Source organism: Pogona vitticeps, chromosome 9, assembly GCF_051106095.1.
Source record: "Pogona vitticeps strain Pit_001003342236 chromosome 9, PviZW2.1, whole genome shotgun sequence".
Taxonomy (NCBI): domain Eukaryota; kingdom Metazoa; phylum Chordata; class Lepidosauria; order Squamata; family Agamidae; genus Pogona; species Pogona vitticeps.
The window spans coordinates 27,230,815-27,239,029 of record NC_135791.1 but is presented as its reverse complement, the minus strand read 5'-3'; positions in this window follow the sequence as shown (position 1 = coordinate 27,239,029).

The following is an 8,215-nucleotide window of genomic DNA, read 5'->3' as shown; positions in this document are numbered from 1 at the left end:
TTTTAACAGGATTGTAGACAACCAAGCAGAAATAGGTTATGGCCAAAGAAAGTGGGATGAACCTTTAAGCCGCTTCTGATTTATGGTGAACCCCCATGTGTGTGAGATGTTCAAGGGGTGACTTAGCCTTGCCACCACCCATGGAGTTCCCACCACCAAGTAGGGATTTGAACCCAGGTCCCTGTAGTCCTAATCTCAACCTCAGTCTGCTCTACCAGATTGGGGAGGTGAGGATGGGGGTGGGTGGGGGGAAATCTCAGAATGCCACCCGTTCTCAGAAGCAGGGATGGAAAGTGATCCTTGATTTTTGTACCTCCATTCTGCTTCGACTGAACCATCGGCCAGAATTTCTTCTCCTGCCTGCGAATGGGAGAGAATTCTGGTGTCTTTCCAGAAACAATTCGGCCACATTTCCAGTGGAAAGTTCCAAATGTAAGCTCTAGGATTCATTTGGTCTCCCGAAGAGCCGTCACAGTTTGCGGAATACTGACTGGCAACGCTTATATTCTGTTGGCCAGTCTTCTTCAGCTACGCCAGATTTGAGAGGTATGACGTTTTCCATCCGTAGATGACTAAAGGGTTGGTTGGCTTTTGTGCCAGAATCAGGCCCAAAATAAATGGCTTTAAGACAGAGGAATAAAGACTGCGCATGGGGGAAGGTAGGAAACAACTATTCCAGAGCCCTCTGACCAAGCACAGGAACTGGCTAATCTGTTAAGGGGCAAAAACCGAATGTTCCAGCAGATCTGAACAGGAAGCAAGGAAAGAGAGAGAAACTAAAAAGAGGAAGCTCCTCATTTAAAGTTGGAAAGGACGTTTGCTGAAAAGCTGCACCGACTAAAAGCGATAAGACCAACTCGTACTTGGCTTGCCCCTTTCAGGGAGGTCACCGTCTCTTGTGTCGGCAACGAACAGGAGCCAAGCAAAGTGGTTTGTGGCACCTTTTGGGCCGATAGACCTCACGTCCAGTCTAGCAGCCACGGCTGAATGGAGGATATTTCTCACGTGCTGGTTTTGCAAACCAAAGGCCAACCATCTTGTGAGTCCTGGGGTTGCCAGCACTCTGCGGGGTGTCTAAAGGCTTGTAGGCTTTAGTAAGGAAGGCCCCCTGTGCCCGATCTCTAAGCAGGTGTCCCTTGGTGTTGGGACACAAGCCCCGAGCATCCCTCTGAGCAACTGGAAGAAAACGGGCAGGTGCAAAGGGAGGAATGGACGATAAGCATCCAGAAAGCCCTGCCTGCCTGGCTTTCTCTCTCTCTTTCCCTCTCTCCTTTTCTCTCTCAAACGTTCCTCTCTTTTGGACTAAGAGCTTCGACTTGGAGATGGATGTTTGCCTGAGGCTCCTTTCTGGACTGAGAATTTTTGCAAGCATGTGGCCCTTCAACACCTTTGCAGGCTTCTCTTTGAAGGACCGCCAGGCAGGGGACGGTCCTCTTGTCAAGGGTACCTCTGTCAGAAGACTTCACCCATCTGGGGCTGATTAGAAAGCAATGACTTGGAACAGGGGTGGCTGGGGAGGGAGCCAAGGCCAGCCCATCATCCTCAGCAAGCCATCCCTAGTGGCCGCTTGGTACCAGGGGCAGAGCAAACCCCTTCTGCTGCCACTCCTTCTCACCCGGGGGACATGCATGGTCATTCTGCTTAACCTACCAAAAAGCATTGCAAATTTTATGAAAGTGCATATACATTAGCACATTGTTCTTTTTATAAATGCCCCCTATTTTCCAGTTTTTTTATGGGGAGGGGGTGGCATTCACCGGTAGAACATGGCCAAGCGGCTGGGACTGTTTTTGTCCCCCCCCCCCCCGGGGCCTAACTGTACTTCAGCAACTGTTGTAAAGGCAAAATTGAGGTGGTGAGAAGGCAGAAGCATTGGGAGGTCTCCGGGCATCCACTGATCATCTCTCAGGGAACTGATTTCTCTTCGCGAAGGGCGGTGAAAGCTTGTCTGTGGCTCGTCCTCAACGGCTTGCTCTCCTCCCAATGCTACAAGCGCCCCACCTGTGGGTCTCACCCCCACACACCTGAGATCCATGGGACGCTGCCCATCTGCAGCCCTAAGGGAGGGGGTGGGGAAATGTGGCATTCTGGTCTGGGAGCGGCGGGGGGGGGGAAGAGGCTAAGATTTCTTTAAAAAGACAGAAGAGGGGATAATGAAGAAAGCTGCAGAAGAGGCCTCACACCACTGACAGTAAAGACAAACATTTCAAAACTGGGATTAAAGTCCAGCATGGCTTCAGCATCACACTAAGCCATCTGGTCAACATCCACAAAGAAAAATGTAAAACATCAGGCGGGAAAGCCTTTCCACAAATGTTTTGGAGGTAAAGGAGAGGAAGAATAACTGACCAAATTGGGGGGGGGGGGGGAAGCAGCTTTCGCCTTGACCTGTCCACACCGCCCACAGCTTGGGCCAAGGTCTCTCAAGAGACCCCCTCACCCACCCACCCACCCACACTCCTTCCCTTTATGGTCTGCCCTGCTTGGAAGGGAGCAAGCCTGCCTGGATGGAACATATCCAGAAAGCAAGGGAGAGGTGTTTGCTGGGCCGGCCTGCCCCCTTCTGCTGGAGGCCTGACAAAGTCTGAAGCTGAGCTTTCCATAAGGTTTAGAAGCTGTCTTTCATCTCCCTCCTGGTCAGTTCAGACATGTCCCCATAGCCAGACCACATCCCAATAAGGAGAAATCAGATGGCTGGATAGGTTCTGATGGACATATGAAGAGCAGGGTTTTTTGGAAAGCAAATGCCTCTTACTGTAATTGCCCACTGAAGACTCAAATCCCTTGCAAAACAACAGGGGTCACTTGCAAAGATGTACCCCTACCTGAGAGAGAAAGTGACAGGTGGAGGTGAGGGTCACCCTCCCAGCTGCTCAGACGCCCTGGTTAACACCAGCCTTGCCCATCTTTTTCCTTCTGTCCAGGATTCATTTGGACAGGTTGGTCTGTCTAGAGAGTGGCCGAGGCAGAGTGTCCTCACTGGCAAAACCCCGCTTCCCTAATGTATGGGCCAGGTTTCCAGAGGAAAGATGATTAACTCAACCATGTCAGTTTTTTTTTAAAAAAAAATACTTAAAAAAAATCACACAAGTGTTTGGCTCCTGTTGTGTGTGGTGCGTATCCATGTGTGTGAGAACAGAATTACTATTATCCTGATTTCATTCCTTTACTGTAACAGCATGACTTTATTGTTTGAGTGGTGTACTACTGTGATAATTGACCAGCTTTACTGATTTGGCAGGAAGGGCGTCTCTGTGTGTGTGTGTGTGTGTGTGTGTGTGTGTGTGTGTGTGAGAGAGAGAGAGAGAGAGAGAGAGAGAGAGAGAGAGAGAGAGAGAGAGAGAGAGAGAGAGAGAGACCGGGGTTACTGCCTGAAGAGGCCCCAGGGACCCCCGACTGCCAGCTCGAGCCGCCAACACTGGTTTCCTGTTGCACCCTAAGACGGTATCCCGTGTGCCTACAGTCCAACTGGGAACCCGGTGTGGTGTAGTGGACGGCGTGATGGATGAGGACTCAGAAGGCATGGGTTTCATTTCCCCTCTTCTGCTGTGGAAACTCCCTGGGGGAAGAGTGAGGGATTGGCAAAATCCGCTCCTTAGATACCTCGCTTCTCTGGAAAGCCCTTGTAGGGTCACTGTAAGCCGGTTCTGACATGACGCCACTGAACAACAAAACTCGTAGGGCACCGTTTCCCCTGTCCCAACAACTTTTGGGACCTTCAAAGCAGGCTGGGGTTAAGAAGATGTGGGAGCCCAAAAGGGGGAAACGGAGTCCTCGGATGGAGTTCAAGCAGGTCACGAGGGGACTCAATCAAAGGCACGGGGAAGGTGGACCTGCTCCTGCCTTCGTCCTAGTCCTGCTTTTGTTCCTGGGCTCCCCGGCCTGGCTGCACCTCGCAGGTCCCCCACCTGCCGCTGCTCCTCTGGTAGTTCCGTATTATGGGTTCAGCAACCTTATAGAGTCGCCAGGGTGGCCTCAGAGAGCCTGCGAGGAGCCTTGATCCTGGCCATTCGGCAGAGGAAGAAGGCTGACCAAGGTTGTAGTTGCTAACATCTGTCATTTTCAAGTATTTCCCCCCCCCCAAAAAAAAAGCACACACAAAACAAATAGGTGTTGAAAGGTGTAAGTTGAAAGCTGACTCCTTTAAATGCTCCTGTAAGCCCAGAGAAGGTGGCTTGACAGCCCACCGTCTCTGCATGAGTCTCCGCTCTGGGCCTTGAATCATGAGCCCACATCCCTGACGACCGCGCGGGTGGGAGATTCGGGGAATGGTAGGCCAGAATCTCCTTGGCCTTTGAGGAAGGGGCCTGTAACTCAGTGTGGCTAAAGGTAGCTTGCTGGGAGTGTGCTTCTCGGGGCGCCATCAGAGGGGTAAACAGCTCGCATTGGGGACCCCTCATGCCATGGTCTGGTGTGAGATATTTCCTGGCCATTGCATGACGCAGGGGAGACTGTGAACCAACCCAGCCCTGATCGGTGCCCGAGCGGACCTTTTTCATCCTGCAGTAGGGTTGACCTTTTTGGGGGGGGGCGGGCAGGAGTGACTCCCTGACAGATGGAGAGGGTCATTTAAAAGGGAGACCACTGAGCAAAACCACTCTTTCTGCTGCAGTCAGACAGGACCCTTTCTCATCCCAAATTGCACGCCTGCTCATGTCCCCAGCGGCAGATCAGGCAGGCTGGCGGGTACAAGAGAGAGTCTTTTCGGCAACACCCTTGTCTCTACAGGGACCTCCCCAAAGGGCAGCCCCTTACGTTTGGGGGGCTTTGAAGAGACGGCTTAAAAACCCGGCCACCTGTTGAAATGGTGATGAACAAGGATTTTGACATTGCACGGTGTTTCCTTCGCCTCCGAAGTGCTTCCTCGCGACCACACCATGTTTGGAAAAGTTTCTTTCCCTGACTATAGAACCCCGCAAGCTGCCACAGCCCCGGGCGCAGGTGGCTCGGGAGGCCTGCTGGAACTTGTCGCCCCAAAGGGCCACTTTAGAAAGCCAGGAAGCAGCAACTTGTTTTGGGACCCGTGGCCTCGCCGGCCCTGCTTCTTCTTTGCTCCAGCCCTAATTGCCAAGTTGAGGCAAAGATGACGCCATGTAGAAAAGCACGGTGTTTTTCCTGGGACTCCCAGCTTGAGCCCTTAACTATACGTGGTCAAGGGGGTGTGGGTTTGTTTTTGACTGGATCCTCAGATTTTCCACACTGAACAGAAGTGAGAACCAGCTCAGGCCTGCTTGGAAAGCTATATTTATTTCCCTTGTCTTAGCAATCCGCAGGGGTGTCGTGGTCCACGTTTCACAGCTACTGGATTTGCTTTTCAAAAACAGCTTGCTCTGGTTTCACCAACACGGGGAGGTGCTCCTTGCATGAAACTATGTCAAGGGCAGCCGAGCCAAGCAAGGGAACACGCCCAGGAGCCCCTTCCAGTGGGAAATGCTCCTGCAGACTGCCCCCCCCCCGTAAACACAACTGGAGCTGCCTGAGAGTGTGAGCAGCGCCACACCCTTGTGTGTTACCAGGACCTGCACAAGGGAAGCCATTGGGGTCAATTAGTGACCCTTTCTTGGACGGCCAACGCCAGGAAAAGGCAAGGCAAGAGCTTCCCATGTTGTCTGTGACCATCACCCCATTCTTGGAGGCTTCCGGGCCAAATACTGATCGATGGTGGGAGGGTGGACCCTGATGTGGCAGGGGAGGAGGGGGAGGGGAGGGTCATTCTGCAACCATTCCAAAAGGGCAGCTGTGTGGAAGACCATGCAGGAGCTTCAGAGCAGCCCAGAATACAGGTTGGCCAGGTTGGCCATGCCCCATTCCTGGAGATTGGAGCCCAGCGACGGAGATTTGGAGACCTGGCTCCCAAATCCCGAGTCTTGGGGCCCAAACTCTGAGACCTGCCAACCCTCAGCTCTGATTCTCGGAAAGTAGGTGGGGGTCTCCCTCCCCCCACTGACATTCCATAGGTGACATCCTCTGCTCCTTCTCTGCTGACACACACACACACACACACACACACACAACACAACACAACACATGTATGCACGTCTCCTGGGTCTCTGGTTTTCTTCTGCTGCCATCCAAGAGTTTGGGGCAGTTGCCAAATTCGATCTAAAGAAGGCTTCGAGTCCCCGTATGCTCGCTCCCTCCTCTCCATCATTTCCCCCCCCTTTTTGGGGGGGATGTTGCTTACTTATTAATGAGCAGTTGCTCAGCACAGCTTTCTTGAGCAGAGTTGGTGCCAGTTGGCTGGGTTGATATTGCCTTATTGCTTTGCTGAAGACACTGCACAACACACACACACACACACACACACACACTCCCCTGTTGCTGAGTCCAAGTTCAGCTCTAGGATTCTTGTAAGGAACCCGGCTACATGCGAAATCTGCCCACTTTCCTTTGCCACCCTGAGATGCCCACCTCATCCACCCACTGTGTGGGGCTGGATGCCCAGCCTCTCAGACACGAAGATTTTGTTTCTGACGACCACCCAGAGCCAGACTCAGTCCAGGGTTCAGGAGGCAGCAGCTGGCAAGGGGAACAGCCACCTGAGGAAACAAGGGTGTTTTTCCCCCCTCTGGCTCCCCAGCTCAGCCGCGTGGAGTATTGGGGGTTTTGGGCCCCAGCTCCCAGGCTTCCCCAGGCAGCTGCCTAGGGGATTTTGGAAACTATAGTCCACCAGCCCAAGCCAGCCTCTGATTGGGGCTCTGGAAGCTCGGAGACCTGGCCCTGGCTTTTTGGCTCCGTGGGCATCACAACGGTGTTGTTAAAAGGGCCCACAGGCACTTCCATGCCATGGCACAGTGCAGAAACCGCAGTGCCTAAACTGGATTAGACTCCCAACCCCTCTGGCTCCCCCTGGAAGAGGGGGGCCACTTCCAAGGCTCTCCTGTGGTGGCACAGAGGTGGCTGAGCCTGCAGGCCAAACCGAGGGCGCCTCCACGAGGGATACAGGCAGGGCTAAGGGACAATGTGCTGGCCGGCATCAGGGAGGACTCGAGAGCCCTTCCTTAGGGCATTTCTTTCTTTAGATGATTACTGGCCACCTTGGGTGGGGATCGTGGGAGCTGTTGTCCAAAAGGGCAACCAGAAACTGCCAGATGTTGCCAGGATGATTCAGTGGCTGAATCGTTTTTTGCAGCAGGTGGAAGGCCAGCCAAAGGATGGAAGGTCGAGCAAGGCAGGAACTGGGGGAGGCTGGTGGGAACGGATGCCGCCTTATTTTGGGAAGCGGGTGAGAATGACGGTAGTGGTGGCCACTTCTGGTGAGCAGCGAGGCTCCCGCACTGCCCTGCTCCCCAGGGAGCGACAGCTCAGAAGGACAGGAATTTGGATCCCTACAGGAAGCTGAGCCTCTTCCTGCCCGCTGCTGCCCAAAGGGAAAAAGTCATGAAGCCTGCAAACGGGGGAACATGTTCAGCACAACTGACCGACGAACCCATAGAGATGAACATTCGAAGGCAAAACACAGGTCTTTTGGGAGCCGGGGACAGAATGGTCTCAAATCGGTGCAGACCCCCTACGTAGACAAAGAAACTGGAGCGCTGATGTATCCAGCTCCTATGGATTCAAGGGGATGATTCCCATGGAGAATTCTGGGAATTCCCAGTGTGGTCTAATGGATAGAGTGATGGATTAGGACTCGGGAGGCCTGGGTTCAAATCCCTGCTCAGCCATGGAAGCTCATTGGGAGAGTAAGAACGGGTAAAGCCACTCCTGAAATATCTCGCCTGCCTTGGAAGCCCTCTGAGGGTCTCGAGTTGATTCTGACTTGGGACCAACACAGAGGGCACGCAAACATTCTAACTAAAGACTTCACCTTTAAAATACTGGATTTAAGAATCACAGAAACCTTTGGAATGTGCATTGGAAGTGTTCGAAGTCTGACATTCTCACGTGAACTCCTTAATTTGATGGTGGAGGAGAGGAAGTTGTGCTCCAAAGCCCTTCCTTTTTGAGTTGAGCAGGTTCTTAAGAGCAAGGATGTGTAGGATGAATTTGGCAAGTTCTGTCTTTGAACAAAACGAAGGGGAAAATCTCTGTGAACAACAGCAGGAGCTGTAGCTCATACTCTTGTGAAGAGATCCCAGGAATGGAAGTCCAAGCCTGGGGGGGTGGGTGAGGGGTAGCGTGTGAGACATCTTTAGGCAAGACTCCCTGTTTCCGAGAAAGGGCACCGTCTGCTCCTCTTCTAATGATTTCCTGCTGAGAACAATCCTTTATT